Source organism: Lytechinus pictus, chromosome 8, assembly GCF_037042905.1.
Source record: "Lytechinus pictus isolate F3 Inbred chromosome 8, Lp3.0, whole genome shotgun sequence".
NCBI lineage: Eukaryota > Metazoa > Echinodermata > Echinoidea > Temnopleuroida > Toxopneustidae > Lytechinus > Lytechinus pictus.
This window is the reverse complement of record NC_087252.1, coordinates 35,642,775-35,662,555: the sequence shown is the minus strand read 5'-3', so window position 1 is coordinate 35,662,555 and position 19,781 is coordinate 35,642,775. Positions and strand designations below refer to the sequence as shown.

The 19,781-nt window shown below is 35.7% G+C and overlaps 1 long non-coding RNA gene across 1 annotated transcript; it reads right to left on the bottom strand.

Moving 5' to 3' along the window:
• Window positions 1-7,499: 7,499 nt before the first annotated feature.
• On the bottom strand, window positions 7,500-15,039 carry LOC135155166 (uncharacterized). The gene is made up of 3 exons (XR_010294511.1): window positions 14,353-15,039; window positions 9,981-10,136; window positions 7,500-9,330 (listed from the first exon to the last, which is right to left on the bottom strand). It is a non-coding gene; the product is annotated as an uncharacterized LOC135155166 (long non-coding RNA).
• Between the last annotated feature and the right edge of the window lie 4,742 nt (window positions 15,040-19,781).

The window sequence follows — 19,781 nt, the reverse complement described above, 5'->3', positions numbered from 1 at the left end:
TTCTTTTTTTTTCTTTTCCTCCCAAGCCCCCATCAGTATGCCCCTCCTCCTCCTCTTATTCTTCCGCTTCGTCTGTATTTTCCTCCTCATCCTGTTTCTCTTAATCTTTCCATCCTCTTACTTTTTCTCTTCCTCCTATTCTTCTTCCCCTCGCCCTTTCCCTCTAGTTCTTTCTCTCTCCATTCCTCATATTCTTCATGCTCTTGTTTGTCTTACTTTTTATCTTTCTCTCCCATCCCCTCTTTCTCTTCTTGTTTTCCTTTCTCTTCTTCTTTCCCTATTATTTTCCTTTTCTATTTCATTTTCCTCTTCCTCTACCCCATCCTCCCTCTCCCCCTCTTCTTCATCCTCTCACTCTTCTTCTTCCGTACCCTTCTTCTCCTCCTCGTTTTCTTTTCCCCCTCTTCGCCTTCTCCCTTCTTCTCTTTCCCCTTCATCCTCTCCCGCCTCGTCCTCTACCCTACCACTTCTTCCCCATCTTCTTATCCCTGTTCTTTCTCATCCTCATTTCTTCCTCTCTCTTCTTCTGTTCTTCTGTTCCCCTTCCTTTCCCCTTCTCCTAATGCTCCCCTCTTCTTTCCCTTCCTCCACCTCGTTTTCTTGTTCCGCCTCCCCTCCTCTCCTCCCTGTATCTTGTCATTGCATAAGTCTGAAATGCGAAATAAAAATTGGTGGCGGTAATGGATGATTGTAAATCCCACTCTCTAAATACAAAAGAGTTAATGTAGTGTTTAATCGCACTCCTCTTGGAGTGATATTAGGGACCAATTCTTTTAGAGTGCATGACTATTTTGGAAGAGGCACATGCAGTTCACTCCAAAGGGATTGGTCCCTAGCATCCCTCCAATAGGAGCATGATTCGGGACTATATAGATTAGCTCTTTTGCGTTCAGAGAGAGGTAAAATCCTACCATTTTGACAGAATAAAAAACAACTAAATCCAAGCACTGTGACATTTACTACGAGTTACTTTATTAGAATTTTTCCGGATATATGTAAAATGTGATGAACTGTGTAACATAACATGACACTTCCAAGGATGAATTCAACTATTTATCATAAAATTTGTGGTGAGATATGTTACCGGGTTAAGAACGTTCTTCTCTGAATAACATGTGTTGCTTTAATATGATATACTACTGTTGTCTCAACATAAACTTCGAAAATTGAAGGACATCATCGCTTTGAAACACCTCTTTAATGATGATCTTATTACCAATTTCTTTTTTTACCAAGAACTTCAATCTGCATCCCCTATATTGTATTGTAGGATATTTGAATCTATATAATTTCTTCACTTAGATTACTAAGGAACTTAAGTCTGAAATGACAATGAAATGTTCTTGTAAAAATGGTTCCCTTGCTCTTAATGAAAAAGGAAGTCAAATTACATACAAACTGGTTATATACTGCTAGTTGTAATTCATTGATTTTTATCTATTTCATAACAGTTTTTCAGTCATTAGAATTAGATTTGATTCATTGGAAGGGAACGCATAAAATAGGGTCAAATAATTTAAATATTAAATTACTTTTTAATAGTGTCATAATGATTTGTTTCTTTCCAAATTTGAGAGAGTAGAATTACATACAACCATTTCATTATAATACATACACAATACAAACAAAGACGGTATCTTGAAAACTAGTCCATACACATCATACACAACTAATTATAATCTCATTATCTATATTCAAAGAAAATAATTGCACAAAACTGCATTGAATCGTCACTGAATTACGAGTACTACATTACATATTCACAGTGAATAGGTTAAAGGGATGGTCCGGGCTGAAAATATTTGTATCTTAATACATAGAGTAGAATTTACTGAGAAAAATGCCGAAAATTTCATCAAAATCGGATAACAAATAATAAAGTTATTGAAGTTTAAAGTTGAGCAATATTTTGTGAAAACAGTCGTCATTAATATTCATTAGGTGGGCTGATGATGTCACATCCCCACTTTCCGTTTTCTTATGTTATTACATAAAATCATAATTTTTTTCATTATTTCATACTTTTGTGAATAATATGTCTCCCTTATAATGAAATAAGTTACAGCAATAAATATCTAATGCACTCAATCAGTTGTCAATCCAATTTTTCTAGTTCTTGGAGGAAAAAATTTGAATAAACCTAATTTCATATAATAAAATACAAAAGGACAAGTGGGGATGTGACATCATCAGCCCACCTAATGAATATTCATGACGACTGTTTTCACAAAATATTGCTTAACTTTAAAGTTCAATAACGTTGTTATTTGTTATCCGATTCTGATGAAATTTTCGGCATTTTGCTCAGTGAATTCTACTCTATTCATTAAGCTATAAATACTTTCAGCCCGGACCATCCCTTTAATGTTAGTAGTAAACTCTCATTGTCAGGGATGTAAAATAAATCCAGGAACCTGTTACACAAAACTTAGCAATTGATAGTTGGGCTGACTTCTGTGATTGATAATACACAGCAATCAGTCGTAGAAATAAGCCCCACAATCGATCGCTATGCTTCATAATACAGGGCCCGTATCAGCTGTGAAAAATAGTCCGCTTTAATAGAGCATTTCATATATCAGGGGTCCGTTGCAGAAAGAGTTGCGTTTAACGCAAGTAAAAAAATCGATCGCAAGTCCCAAATGCGCGCTGTTGATTGGTTGAAAATCAAGTTGCGTGTGATTTTTAGAGTTGCGATTGATTGCAACTCTTTCTGCAACGGGCCCTAGAACGACTTCTCCAGGTGCTTCATAAATATTATTACCCAAGTCATTGGACTTTTGACCAGTAAACGTCTCAATTAAAATCTAGGCCCTAAACATCTTGTCTATAATCTTGACTGATTTTAATTCAAATCGTTGCGATTCAAACCTCGGTCCAGATTAATTGGCCACTTTTCACAGCTGATCTGGACTAATTTTCAATCCATGATATTTTGAGAGTACAGTCACAAGAGGAAAGCAAGTGATGAAGCGGTATTTCCTTTCACCAAGCAAAAATTCACTAGTTCTCAACATACTGATTAGAATGCAGTAGCATGATGTATTGCCCGACATAGCAGGATGGGTGTTCTATTTGGTTATATTGAACCAAAAGAGCATACAATAATGTGACCTCCCACCCCTAAACCACAAGCAAGTCACCCACAATAAAGTGAGATCTTTTTATTGAGTTTGAAAAAGCACATCCTAAACTTAAAAATGATATACTTTGTCGAAGTTGATCAACAATAATTCACACAAGTAGTTGACTGAATGCAGAAGAAATTCAGAGAGCTTCGAAGAATAAAGAGAAAGAAAAATGTTTGAAGTTCAGGGTTCACTCAACCATGAGATGTGTGTGCAGCAGTGTAATATTAGCAAAATTTCCAAGAATCTGAAAAAAGGTGTCAAAGAAACAACTCTTGTATCTTTTTGTTTTAACATAACTCAAAATTTTGACAATAAAAAGAAAAATAATAATTCTTTCAGGTGGCTAAATCTTATCATTTCAATTTTGAAGACCAAAATGACTATTTACTGAGTATCTTCCCTGGTCATTGCTGGTGACTTTTTGTTGGGTTTGAGGTGGCTGGTTACATAATACTACGCTGATGTGTATCACTCAAAATATATTTATTAATCACTTGCTTCCTTCTTGCAAACTGTAGAACAGATTACTGTCCTAATATATGAAAAAAGTCTTCAGAAAAAACATCAACAAGGCACTGTTGTCCTTACAATAGGATGTAAAAAACTTTCAGTCCTTTGTACAAGCTTATGTCGTAGTAAAGAGTATACCATTTATTCCGTTGATGTCATGCCCACCCTCCGTGGGAATTGTACTAGAGGTGGACTGGATGTAATTTGGGGTGATGTTTCGACAGGAAGTTTAACAGAGCTTAATATTTGCAGTGGCTTGCATATCATGTTTTCCTGATTTCTCTCCCAACACTTTAAATAAAGTAGGGTGAAAACCACATTAAAATTACAATTTGCCCCCCATTTCTGCAAATTCATCCAACATGATGACTCACTTTAGTGATTATGGCCAAATTTTTTATCAAAAGATAAAATTTCTGGCCAGCAAGTGGTTCTTAGAATAAATAGTATCATTTTCCTTCTTTAGTCTGTAGCACCTGGGTAATATGTACACAATGGTTTATGTATAAAGCTCCACAGGATACAACTAAAGCCTTTGCAATTTTACTACCAGGATATGATTTTCAAAAAAAGATTACACTTTAAGGGCTAGTGTATTCATTGTATATTACACATCATCTAGGTTAGTAGTATGAATTATATGCACGAGGTACCTTTTGAACAGTTCTAATATGCCCGAGGTGTGGCTGAGGGCATTTTGGACTGTTTCAATGGTAACAAGTGTGTGTGATTATTATTCTAAATGCCTGAGCAAAATGATGTGCATTATTTGTTTTATAACAAAGTGATGTGGATCCTTCTTATTTGGTAAACCATCTTAATCTCAAAACCATGACCAGGCGATAGAACTAGTTGTTCGTACCAGTCATTTAGAAAATGTTATATTAGCTAAAATAAATGACTGGTCATGTGACAGATTTCAGCCAATCACATGATGAGGATCCATATCCATTGTATAATATTAACTAATCCTTGTTCATTCAATTGTTTTATGAATTCTTAAATGACTTAATAAATACATGAATAATGGCAGTTCCAGGTAGTATGAAAGCCTACTTTCCATAAAAATCCAGATTTTATATTTCTTTGCAAAGTTATATTTTTATCTTAAATAGATATTCTAGAATACACTTTTTTCTACATGTACATGTATACACAGTTTTATACATGTTAGTCGCAGTAAGTAGTCATGTATAATAACAAACTCTGTTCTTCAAATTCTTGCTTTGAAATATGAAATAAACAAATCACACATGATAAGTCACAGATAAAATTAGTGGTGCACGATCTAAGAAAATCTAGAGTGCAATTTAAAAGTATAAACAGCTAAGGCATGGTGAAAAAAAATTATGTACATTCATGATAAGTAAATTATTATTTCTTTATCAAATAAAGAAAACTATTTCACATCTTAAACACCAATATTTACTCTATCAATTTTGTTTTTGCTGTGTTTTTCGTTAACTCTCCTCCTAAACTATTTTAATATCTTAAATTGATATGTCTATTCCCAATAGCATCTGATACTACACATACAACAAGCAAACATTCATCCAATCTACAGATTATGGTAGAATTCTAAAAATTATTATTTTATCTTTATATGTTTAGTAGATTTATCCATGGGCATCAGAACAGAGGATTATCTTTTGTGTTTGGGGGGATGAAACAATAGATGCCCCCCCCCCTCCCTGAAAACAAAGGATAACCCTATGCACCGACGCCCATGATTCATCAAAAAATTTCATATCAGCAAGATCAGTCATATTTTTATTTTTAGATGAAAACTCTGTATACTTTAAACATGCAAAGTAGGCCTATGGTTATCCCCCTTTGTCATTTGATACATGCCTGTCATAGGGAGGGGAACAAGGTACATTTTACATTTCATCAAAATAAATGCAATTAACCTATATCTGGGTGAAGACTAAAGAGTGGCAATTTTCCGCACAATTTGAGCTAAGTATATTCATATTCATATCTTATACTTTAAATTTATATTTTAATTAGAAGTATTGAACTATTTGTTTACCCCAAAACCTTCAATTTCACTTTTGCTTACTTTTAGAACTCTGATCGATAAATCTCAACAGCTCCACATGAGACTAGCACTACTAGATCATTCTAAGTTAATTCACAAACCATTAATCTAAATTATGGTTGTTAAGTCCAAATTTGGTCAAAATATTTCAATTCAACGATATAATTTCACTAATATAAATTCTTAGCCATTCAAGAAATTCACTCATGTTATTAAATAACAACACACCGTCTTTACATACATAAATACATTAAATGAAAATAAATAGATGAGAAAAAACAATTTGTACAAACCTCAGGCGTGTCACCAACTACAGACAACTCTCAGCAAAATACAAATACAAGATATTCATAAGCACACCATACATCGTCAATCAGGATTGAAAAACCAGCTTCTATCAAATATTGTCAAACCTATTCCCTTTAAGATCAGAATTGACGTATGAAAAGTGTCCATTTCTAGTACTTATGAAATATACTTCAATCTTTATTTCAATTGTAAGAATGATGGCAAAACTCCATGTAAAGTTTACAAACAAAACACAACATACACGATCAAATAACACATGGCACGACAAACAAGGGAAAAAACCTACACAAATCATTGATTAATGATTTCACAATTTGATGCATTTACATAAATAAGTACACTCTAAATTCCAAGGATTTAAAACAAATTGAGATCGACTAGAAAATAGTGATCAGCCAAATATCAGATTTAGATGAAAACCTTGTGGATTAAAATATAAAGCTTAAAGATTTGAATTCAAATCCTCTGAGATTTAAAAGTTAATCCTGAAGATTGAAAATAAACCCAATGCTCTTGAAGTTGAAGTTAAGATTCAGGATTTATTGAATAAAAAGACCATTGGCTTTCTGCTTTCATGAGGGGCTGTATTTCACAAGGAGTTAAGTCTAAACACAAGTCATACTTAAGCACCAACGCACACATACATGTATCTCACTGATATTCACACAATAGAGAACATCCTCTTAGGATAATCAGGGCCCCGTCTTACAAAGAGTTACGATTAATCCGATCAATCGCAACTATGGACGGCCAGCAACGTCAACATCTATTATGCATGTTTGTTCAAAATATTTTCTAGCTGTAATGTATATTCATGCATTCATTGTTTTCTTCAAAATTCACTGCGCTTCTCTTTGCATAAAAAAGGACAATGTGCAAATTCTTTGCAGAAAAGAATTATGACACTGATGGATTTCCTTGACCTTTACGGGAAAGTTAAATTAATCGTTACTCTTTATGCAATGGGTTACTCATCTGAAAATGACTAAGTTGGGCAAAGGAATGTTGTTGATTTGATTCATGGGGACACTTTGATTTGCCGATTCCCAAAGATGCAACTGTATATCAAGGATCTGTTGTACAATAACCAGTGAGGCAAATGACCAGCTAGTGGGAGAAGTGAGCAGAGAGCAGTTGTCAAGGTAACAATGATTCACATATCCACCAAAAGCAAACCGTCAAAGATCTACATTTACATAGTTGAATAAAACATTCCCTATACAGATAAATGAAGTTAGATGATCAAGGGCTCTATTTTCTTTGCCGCAAAGGCCCTACAAAGAAATGAATGAAATTATAGTACTAGTATAAATCTTTAGAAAAACAAGCCACGAGGTAACGGGAAACAAATCACATCATTTTGTTTTGAAAACAAAGATTTCAACTCCAATAAAAATGAAATATAACACACAAGTGAAACCATTTTCAAGAGGCATTATCTACACTGGATTTTCCCCATAGCAAAAGATTATATCGGTTCCATCATCCAAATTTTTTTTTTTATCTTTCAGTCCTTCAGTTAGTTTCAGAATGTCGGGTCCGAAAACATAATGCATCCACTTCCTGCCTATTCTATTTATTTAACAGCTAAGACATACCGGTATTGTATCAATATCAAGCTATATAGCCTTCAACAGAATACACACACACGCACACACAGCAAAACATGTGACCTAGATCAACAGCAGGACCCATAATGCATCTGTTCATTAGGTTTCACTTCCTGTTCATGCACGACAACCCCTCAGATACGAGATGGAATACCAGCGTGATCTCCAGTCAACAGAACTCACTGCTTGGGTATATGGTTGGGTTTCTTCCCCAAAATGGGTGATAATTTTCATCTATATGCTGTCCTACTGAGAGCCAAGGCGTTAATTTTGTGTAATAATATAATACCTAATGGTGCAAAGTAGGTTGTTGTTGTCATTTTTTTTGGGGGGGTAGGGGCTGTTTTTTCCACATGGGGCAACTGCTTAATTTAGGGGGCCATTTATTTCATTGAAAGGGGTACTTTTTTTGTGCTGCAGGGGGCTACTTTTTTTGCAGCTGGCAGGCAGTGATGCAAAATATTGATTTCCTAAATGATCTTGAATATTGTTTGTGGCATATCTTCAAGCAACTTGAGAACAGGTGGTCACCCAAAAGCATTCCATTTTGGGAATCTAGGAGGCAGTTTGGGTTGTATTGGTTTGGGAGTTACAAAGGAAAGCAAATCTCTTACATCAATGACAGGAGTAGCATCCAACTATTACCTAGCCGTCAATAGTGAATGTTATGCCTGCTAATTTGACCAATCAGGGGCCTCACATTTGCAAAAGGTGTACATATCAAAAGCTAATTTTCCCCATCATGTGACCTCACAGTCAATAGTGAATGTTATACCTCTTAAGTTGGCCAATCAGAGGCCAAGAATTTGTAAAAGGGGTACATATTACAGTTATTAAGATAAGACAGAACAAGAAATTGTCCCAGAACCATCGTGAGAAATCAGGGGATATACAGGAAGAATCGAGGAAGAAGTTGTCTCGGGCCTCGGACATACGCAGAGCAACACCAGCACGCTATTAAAGAGTGTGTTGTACAGAAGCAGTTGCATCGTAAACCGAAAGATTCGTAATAAACTGCGAAGCAGAAGTACTGTAACACCTCGGCGAACAACAATCACACTTCAATGTCTTGCCAACAGACACTAATGACGTGCATGACTTTCAATTCCTTATCCTGTCAACAAACTCATGGCATTTCAAATAAAAAATGAAATATTGTTTGTAATCACTGTAAGTGAACTATCCCAAATTCACATTACCTTCCTTAAATACATTTAAGGAAGGCATGCTATTCATGGATTTTTTTTTATTATGATTTAGTTCATGATTTCAATTGATATTTTGTTACAAAAGTAGGTTTATTCTCCACACAGGCATTCTAGACAACCATTATCATTTTTATTGGTATGTGTGTACTTTTCAAAGAGCAACAAAACATCATTGCCAAACATAACTCAAAATTACTATACTGGTGAGAATATCCATTACTGGTCTATAAAAAGCTGTTGAAAGTCGACTTACAGATATTTGGCAAAAAGAAAAAAAAAGTTCTAACAAACATGATACATGTAACTACTATTGTTGAGTTGAAATGGCTAAAGTACTTGTCATGTCTTCCTATTTACAAACAATTCCGTGGTTTCCCTACTGCAGTCCCATCCATTCATTATCATGTCAGTATTGCTTGATACCTTATCTCGCTCTCAGGTTACATTCTAGTCTAATACATGGTGCTGATTGTGCTCTGATCCACGGAACTCTGCAAGGCATTGTGCAGATCCTCACCTTACTGTTGGGAAAGGGGAAATAAAGACGACGACAAATTAAAGGAATAAATTATGTTTGTTGTCGATTAATTCAGCGAACTTAAATATACTTCTAAAATTTTTGCGTATCCTGTTAATAATTGTTTTTCTGCTTATCTGTTATGTATTGTAATGCGCAGTTGAGTATATCCAAATAGAAATTGTGCAATATAAATTTACAATTATTATTATTATTATTATAAGCCTACTACAAAAACCATCTTCTTTTACTCCCACATGGGAAAGATATGATAGTGTTAGACAATCTGAAAATTTGACCATCTTCATGTTGACCATGTCAGTTCAATGACAATGTTAGACTATCTGAGACTTAAACCACATGCTAGTAGACCAAGAAAGTTTAGCCATGGTGATATTAGTCTAACTAAGAATTAGACCAGCTGTTAGTAGACCTAGTAAGTTTAATAGCCATGATAGACCATGTTAGACAATCTGAAAATTTGACCATCTTCATGTTGACCATGTCAGTTCAATGACAATGTTAGACTATCTGAGACCAAGAAAGTTTAGCCATGGTGATATTAGTCTAACTAAGAATTAGACCAACTGCTAGTAGACCAAGTAGGTTTAATAGCAACGACAGACCATCCCTTAGTAGACCAAGACTACTCACCTCATACTCTGGATGTGTCTGTCTGTCTGTCTGCGTGTCACACTGTTGAGATGGGTTGTTGTTTGTCGGCTCTGGAGCTAGTCCCCGATACATTACTCTCTGTATCATCCACAGACGGCCTGCGAAGCTCAAACTCGCCATAGATTCCTATGTCCCCTGTAAATAAAATATACAGAAGAAACATGTCGTCCATTACACAGGGATAATAATATAATAACGCAGTTCTTGTATAGCGCATATCACATTATGTCATAACGTTCCTATGCGCTTCCAAAGGACTTGGATATTATTACCCCGGCTTTCGCCCCGCAACCTTTTACAGCGCATTGGCATTTCAAGGAATAAATTCCTGCCAGGTACCCATTCACCTCACCTCGGTTGGGTGCAGCACAATGTGGATGAATTTCTTGCTGAAGGAAATTACGCCGTGGCTGGGATTCGAACCCACGACCCCCTGTTTCAAAGTCAGAAGACTAATCCACTGGGCCACAACGCTCCACAGGGATGTGAGTGCTCACAAATAAAGAAGCTGAAAAAAAACCTGGAGAGTTCTGAAAAATGCTGAAACTGGAAAAGCTCCTATTCTTTTGTACAGAGGAAAGCTAAAAAGACCTGAAATTGAGCTGAATTTAGCAATAAAAGCGTATACAAACGAAAGGACGCTGAGGAGGAATCATACTAGGCACCTTTTACAGTGTCTTCCCAGCATTGCACATTGCTTTGTGTATGCAGACATTGGAGCATTACAAGCAAAAATACACCGAGTAAGATTTTACTGAAATACATGGCTTAGACTAATGTTAAACCAGAGAGGTACAGAGGTCAAAAATCAATCTTATATTGATCCTCAAATTGGCAACGACTCTTTAATTTCCTATCCACTTTCATATTTTGGAAAAAATATTAATATAAATATAATAATTATAATATACTGATTTGCATAGCACAGGAAATATGTACTGATCTGCATAGCACAGGAACTATGTGCATATCGAAAATATGCATGTAGCATGAGTAAAAAATTAATGATCAAAGAAAAATTTTAACCAAAAGTTGACCATTTTAATTTTTATACGTAGCGATGACAATTTTAATTTTTCATAGAGTTGCAAATTTAGAAAGTGTAATGGTTAGCTCATAAGAAATGGCTTTTATTCAGGAACAGCACCATATACAGCGCTAGAGATGGTATAATTTTTTACTCTTTAATCCTAGTACAACTTACAGCAACCCCCCCCCCCCCCAAACAAAAAAAAAACAAAAAAAAATCAGGGGGGAATTAGGTTGGAATGCTGTTAAATGTAGAAATTTGACTCAAAATCATCTTAATTTAAGAGCAGTTCTAAACATTTATTTTCTGCTGTTCAATTTTGCTTAATCAAAATCATTTGGGAACTTTTTTAAAACAAACCAGCACCACTCTTCAAAATTCATTATCAGGCCTCTGTACCTTAATGGGTCAAAGAGATAACTGTCAAAAATTGACAAAAAATAAAGTAGAAGGTTTCACCTTCTACTTTCACCTTCTACTTTCACCTTATTTCACCTTCCAAAGCACAGAATTAGCAAAAATATAAAGCATTTTTACAAGAAGGATAAGCAGATAGCATAGGATACAATGACAAAGTATGCAAAACGTTTTAGATATAGTCATAAAGAAATACTTGGAAAACCAAACAGATGAACATTTAGCAGGTATTTAGAAAAGAAAACAAAATTATTTTGATGTTTATTTTTTCATTTCTTTCAAAATAAGTATAAAGTTGTACAAGTTATAAAGTGTGATATCATTATTTTTCTATTATTTTTTGGGGGGATAAACATTTTAATGACCAGTCGTACCTTCCTTATAAAATTTTAGATAATGGAGCCACAAACATAATTCAAAGCCTACATTGTTATCCCCCTCCCCATTTGACAAGCAAGCTTGGAAAACAAGAATACTGCAGTAATGGCGTCGTCACATTTCCCCTACGGTGGCCGTACAGAGAGTCAAAAACAGTTGTTTTGTTCATTTTTGTTCAAACAGGTTTGTAAATATGTAGCTGATACAAAAAGTGTAACGTCATTTGTATTCAAACCTACAAATACATGTATGTCGCTGGTACGAATAAATGTTATGTCATTTTTATTCAAACCTACAAATACGAAGCTGGTACAAAAATTGTTGGAACGGCTGTTTTTGACTCGCCGTAGGGGAGATTTGATTGTGCCATAAAGAAGGTAAAAAGAAATCTAACCATCAAGCATCAACAGTATAAAATAAAATTATCCACAATGACTTAAACTTTACTATGTCTGCGCGAAAAAAAATATGAACAAAGAAAACTCTTCAAAATAATTAATTTCAAAACTATCATACTTTGATGAAAAAGAATCAATTCATGTAATTCATTTGACAATTTCATGATGAGCAAATAAAACAGGAAAAACAGACAGCAAGAGTTATAAAAGAAAAACAGAAAAGCATAATATGGCTGAATTAGATAATGTTAGAAACATTCCCACAAACTTTTGACAGACTAAATCACTTTGGAAACTAAAATATAACCAGCACACACAATTACATTATACATGTATATGCATGCTTAGGAACATCTTTTACACAAGACATGCATGTTATGAATAATGGTGACACCTTAAATGCATTTCTTTGTGTTTAACGACCAACGTCAATGTAAAGAATAAGCACCTTAATCAAAATCCCTTGGCCCGTATTCTGAAGTCAGGTTGAACTTAGACCATGGTTAAACTCTGTGCTAAAATTATGGGAAGCCACAAGTGTCAAAATGTTCATTAGGTTGTATGTTTCTTATGTTTACTGTGCTCTTTCCTGTTTCTTCAATGGTGAAGACAATCCTCTATTCATACTTCCTAGATAATTATGAAAGATTTGAGAGCCAAATGAGCTGAAATTTGATATCTCTACTGTTAGTGATTTATGTAACAATTGGCTATCCATACTTAAACCACAACTTTAAACCTGAGTTTAAGTTAAACCCGACTTCAGAATACGGGCCCTTATGTCTTTCAGCAGGAATTCTACTCAGCGCCTCTCACAATGTCTTTCCTGTATCCCGATCATTAGGTTAGTCTGCTGCCGAAACCCTTCACTTGAGTTAAGGGGTCTGAATATGCAGCCTAAAATGGCTTGTGTACCGAAGGCCCCTGTCCCTCAGTAAACAGGATGTTGTGTTTGTGCTAGTCTTCAAGTGAAGACCCACTTGTTGATCAAAGTTTAAATGAGGGCCTGTGCAGGAAGACTAATACTTTGCGTATGCTTAAATGGAGGAAAAGGCGCTGAGGAGAGATTCTGCTAAAAGAGGGCTTTTTACTAAGGTGCCTCAATTCAATTTCGATTCCATTTGATTCCAATGCAACATAGAGGGCAGTAAACAACAAATGTTCACAACAATCATCAAATTCTGTTAAATGGGGAAGTCAAACATGGTATCAAGTTTGTTTTGACATTTTTAATCATATGACAAAATTTCATCGCAATGAAATTTATCATATTATTATCAATTCATTTTCATTGAAATTTATCATTATTACTGTTATTTCATTTCATTGAAAATTCTACCACATGAGAAATATTAAGCTGATCAGTGGTCACATGTGGTAGTACAAAAATATAACTTCCAAAACTTGAATCTCTATTATTCTATGATGGGTTTTCCCCCAAAATCATCAATATATCTGTTATATTAAAACAAACCTGATGTTTGAGTGAACTTCCTTTTTAATGAGAGTTTTACTCTGAAATCAAGACGAATTATAGGAAAAGAAAATAGTGGTAAGATAAGCTTGTCAGAGTTGAGAGGGGGAGGGGGTAGAGGAAGGAGGTACGACATGAGAGGGGGGACAAGGGGAACTCAAGAAGAGAGAGAGAGATAGGAGAGGGAGAAAGGGGGAGGGGGATGAACAAGCAAACGAACAAGAGGAAATAAATGAGACAGTAGGAGAGATGGTGGACAAGGAGCACCCAAGAAGAGAGTATAGAAAGTGATGAGGAGGAAAGAGGGAAGAGAGGGAGAAGAAGAGGAGAGGGAGAAGAGGAGGAGAGGGGGAGAGGAGAGACAGGAAGAGAGATAAGAAAAAGCGGGTGAGGGGAGAGAGAGAAGGGGAGGAGTGAATAGGCAAGGGAGAATGAAAGAGGAGACAGAGGGGGAAGTAGGGAAAAGGCGAGAGATGGGATACAGGATATAAATGAGACAGTAGGAGACATGGTGGACAAGGAGCGCCCAAGAAGAGAGTATAGAAAGTGATGAGGAGGAAAGAGGGAAGAGGAGAGAGAGAAGAGTGAGAGAAGAGAAAGAAAAGAGAGAGAGAAGGAACTGAAGAAGAGAGAGAGAACAAGTTTAATGATTACCTGTATGTGTTCTTCCGTCGTTGATACAGTCTTCATGCAGGGCACACAGTCAGGAAGGTTTGAGAAGGGATGGAACACCACAATAAAAACATGAGTTGCAACAACAAGGCTAGTAGAGTGGCAGCCACGGAATAGAGAAACAACTAGGGCTGGATGGCAGACTAATGAGTTGCAACAACAAGCCTAGTAGAGTGATAGATAGCCATGAAATAGAGATAGGACTAGGGCTGGAGGAGAGACTAATGAGTTGCAACAACAAGCCTAGTAGAGTGATGGCCAGAGAATAGAGATAGGACTAGGGCTGGAGGAGAGACTAATGGCAAGCTAGAGGTGAATGAACTTTTCACAGGTGAAGAAAGACAGATAGAGCAGACATCTAGCCAGGAATGGGGTTGTTAATACCTCAGTCACATTTTCTCTGTATGGCGAGTCATTTTTATTCAACCCACCTACATGTACAATAGCTGGTACAAAACATGTTAATACAGCTGTTTTCGACTCGCCGTACAGCCACCATAGAGCAAAAGTGACTGAGGTATAAGGGGAGGGGTTAGAGAGGGGAAAAGGGGAAAGTTTGGGGTGTTTGAGAGGGGTAAAGGTTTGGGTCAGTAGGGGCTGGGTTGCTGCGATAGTAACTGATGAAGGCAAATAATTGAATTTTAAATCAAATGTATGTGCGACAGGTCTTTGAATTGTGGGTTAATGACAGGTGACATGAAAAGGAAAAACATGATAAAAATGTGGGATTTTAGTTAGTATATTAGGGTTAGTTTAAATATGGTCAAGATGATAATAATAAAAATACAGTGCCCAGAAGCATCTCAATACACTTTTTAATAGGAAAATAGACAACGAAAGAAGAGTGGATTAAAGCTGTTATTTGTAGACAGTCTCCATTAAAAAAATGATGAATCAAATCACTGTTGCATTAAAGGAAAAATTCACCCGAACAATACGTTGGTTTTAATAAAAGCAGAGAAAAACATTGGTGAAGGTTTGATGAAAATCCACTAAAAGAATAAGTTCTAGAAAGTTGTGAGATTTTAGACTTTATAATTTGCGACTATAATTTGTATGTCTTGCAATGTAAATTCCATGAATTCCCATTTTCCAATGGTTCATGATGAATAAAATCATTTTCTTATAGGATTGGGTGTGAAAATGATGTGTCTGTTGATATAAATGGGCGCGTCGTGGTCTAGTGGTTCTGACTCTCGCCTTTCAAACAGAGGGTCGTGGGTTTGAATCCTAGCTGTGGCGTGTTTTCCTTCAGCAAGAAATTTATCCGCACTGTGCTGCACTCAACCCAGGTGAGGTAAATGGGTACCGGCAGGAAATAATTCCTCAAAAAGCTGTGTGCACCTGAATCAGTAGCCTAGCTTAGCCGGGTAATAATAAAAGCAGGGCCCGCTGGGAGAACAGTTTTCGGAACTGAAGTGGCTACCCTGGGTAAATATCCTGTTATTATTATTATTATATTGAATGCACAAATAAAATTTCCTTCAATATTGTGAAAAATTCCCATTCATGGAATTCAAATCAAGATACATAAGGAGGAGATGCGCGCTTGTGATGTCACAAAATAAAAACTAAAACCATAACACCTTTAAAACAATTTCAACAAACTTTTGCTAATGTATTTTAATTGTTGATCCGCTTTGATTATTAAACCCTTTGAACCCGATAGGCCGGAATACCGACCTACCAGTAAACGCGCATATACCCGATATAGTCCGGTCTGTTAGCGTCAAAAACACCCTACTTGTGGACACAGTGGACAAAAGCATGATTTTTTCTCCAGACCTTTGTTTATGTATAAGAATTAAAAATGGGGTATGCTCCAAAAAATCTGGCTGCAGGAACAGTGAAAAAATGGGTGAAAATGTCAGAATTTATGAGTTTAGATTGGTCTGATATATAGACTAGCGCTAGTGCAAAACTCAATAGCAGTGCATTATTTTGCATTGGTTTAGTTCTTGAATTCAGACCCTTTTTGAACAGATATTTTGTTTGTCCTCACATCTCAATGCACTAAATATCTGAATGCAGATGCTAAACAAGCCGAAGGGTGGCGGTGGAGGGGGTTGAATGTTGGTGTGTATGTACATATTTTGGTCTTGGTGTAAAGATGTGCAAGACACATTTTTTGCATGTGTTGCCATGGTAACAGTGTATTATGGCAAAATAAGGTTACAAATCTTGCAGTTAGAACTACTTCCTCTGTTTTCATCCGATTCTCATGAAATTTGGCACACACATTGGTCTTGAGGTGAAGATGTCTAAGACACATTTTGTGTGTCTTTCGGAAATTTTGTTGCCATGGTAACAACATAACATTTGGTGAAAATTGGGGGAAAAACCTTACAATTCAAACTGCTTCATCAGTTTTAAATCAATTCTCATGAAATTTGGCACACACATTGGTATTAAAGTAAAGATGTACAAGGCACTTTTTGTGATTGTTTCAGAAATTGTGTTGCCATGGTAACAACATATTATATGGCAAAATTTAGGTAAAAACCTTGCAATTTGAACTACTTCATCAGTTTCAAACCAATTCTCATGCATGATATTGCTCACACATTGGCCTTGAGATAAAGATGTGCAAGAACCTTTTTTTTTTCATTTGTCAGAGAGTGCTTTGCCTTGATAACCACATATAGCCAGAAATGCAGGGAAAACTCATCAATTGTGGATCTACTTCTCAGTTTTCAGCCTGTGCTCAGAAAAATTTACACAAATATTCATTTTGGGTAAAGATTCACATTCAGTGTTAAAGGGGAATCCAGCCTTGGTCATAAATTGTTGTGTGGAAAAGGAGAAAAATAAGAATGGTGAAAGTTTGAAAGCAATCGGACAAGCAAAATAAAGTTATGGCTGCTTTAAAATTAAGATCCCTAAGGCTACTAGTATGTAGATTTCAAATTGATAATGGGTAAGTAAATTATGACAAGGGGTGAGGCCGCAAGGACAACTTTCCCATTGGCCTTGTACTTTGGTTTTTGGTTTTCTCCTAAATTTCATTGGGGCCGTAATATAAACCTGTTAGTATAATGCTTTATGTCCTCATGAAAGAAAGATACAATTTGAAGTAAAACTTTTGAAAAAGACATTTTAGTCAATTAATTATTTCTGTACATGGAAGAGTGGTCCTTCCCTTACATCATTATGACATCACATGTGCGGCCAATTTGAAGTCTTCATGGGTATATAGTGTTTACCAATGTTTACAACTTTTATATATTCACAACTTTCTTATGGTTTGTCTGATATTGTTCAAACTTTGACCTATTGTCTGATTTTTTCTTTTCCTCATAAAAACAAGTGTTTATTTGGTTTGGATTCCCCTTTAACATCATAAAATAGCGCAGGGTATTCATGGTATTAATCACCTTCAATAATATTTATAGGTTCTTTTTTTGGGGGGGGGGCGGAGGAGGTCCTTAAAAACTGACAACATAAAAATATAGAAGGTTAAAGGACATGGCCATTAGGAACTTAAACACTCTTAAAGAAAGCACCCCTTCCATTTTTTTTTTTTTTTTTTTCTTTTTTTTGGGGGGGGGCCTTTAGAAAATTGCCACATAAAGAGTAAAAGGAAATAATTACAACTAGGAACTGACCCCCCCCCCCCCCAAAAAAAAAAAAAAAAAAAAAAAAAAAAAGGGGGGAAGAAAAATCCTTTACACTTCAGCGTATTAATTTAAAGCCTAAAACATTCTGGTTTGATAAAAGATCTTTTCCGGTGCCCAATTAATCAACGTTTTATTTATCTCCTTCTACTCAGTCTTTGTTTATTTCAGTGTTTACTCTGACTTTCTTACATCACTTTTTGCACTTTAGAGCTTTACCATACCTTCTTGTTTTGTTTCCTCCCCCCCCCCCCCCTCTTTTTCTCCCTCTCTAAGTACATTTTTTTTTGCTATTTTAATTCATTATTATCTAGCAACAATTATTCCATTTTGAATGCTTACACCTACACTGAAATATAATACCATGACATTTATTCTTTTCTTCATAATCTTCTAAACTCTATTTTGGCTACACTCTGTCCTAAATAATACTATTAGCTATATTTAATGTCTAGTTTAAAGAATTGAAGAAATGGCTGTCATGATATTATATTTCGGTAAAGGTGCATCAAATTCATAGTTGCAGCATTCAGAATGGAATAACTGTTGCTTGAAAAAAAATGGATTTAGTTATTTTCCGAAAATCCTCTGTGAAAATTTTAGTTATATCACTGAGTTTTCCCATTCCTGCAGTTACCACCATCTGAAAGGGATATGACTAGAATATATGTAGAGAAATAAAAGTCATCATTTGCTCAATGAACAGTGAATACGTTCGTCCTTACTCCAATGCAAAATTATTTGCATTTTTTGTGACAGTCAGATCTTGCATCCAACAATTTTGCTACTGAAACATAATATTCATTTTTTGACAATTATACTGAAAAAAATTAAATGAAATAAAATTGGAAGGCAAAAAATTATTGTGCACATATGCATATTTTTGATATGGTATGCTATTGAGTCATGGATTTGCAAGTGAATTTCTAAAACAAGTGCAGAGATTTTTGTATATATATATATATATTTCTATAATTAGTTGCATGATTAAAGGTTCACTTTATAATATGTCAGAAAAAATATACTTGGAGAGAAGAGAGGGTAAAAAAAGGAGAGAGGAAACATAAGATGGTATGGTGAAGCTCAAAATCAAGAGTGATGTGATATAGTTAAAAAGAAAGAGTAGGAATGGAATATGAATAAAAGACTGAGTATGAGAATATAAATAAACAATGATTAATTGGCTACTGTAAACAATTTTTTACCAAAGCAGAATGCATTAAACATCAAATGAATGGTCTGAACTCTGAAGTGCAAATGAATCTTCTTACCTTTTAATGGGGGGGGGGCATTTTTCTGCTCAAAAAATATATCAGCCCCATTTGTTTGCGGGGGGGGGGTTAAGTTCTTAGTCATAATCCTTTAACTTTTACTTTTATGAGGTCATTTTCTAAAGACCCTCCCCCCCCCAAAAAAAGGGAGTAATGTCTCGCTTTAAAATACAAAGACCCCTGAGGGGCAAAGGTGTAGACTGGTTGAGCATAGGGAGATAGAAGTGGTATTGGGAGGGGTGCACATCTTGGGAAGGTGGAACTAAGGTTTGGAAAATCAGCCGTTGAAAGTAGAAGGGGTACACATTTTGTTTTGCTTGCCAGTGTTGGAACTCCTTTGCCAGAGCGGAAGGTTTCACATTCACCCAGTGTACCCCCAGCCTATGCCCTTGGGGGGATGCTTATTTCAAGAGTGTTAATGGACACCGCCTTTAACCTTTATTTTGAGGTCAGATTTTAAGGACCAATCCCGCTCCTCCCCCAAAACCTAGAAATATTACTGAAGGTGATTAATACCCCCACACTC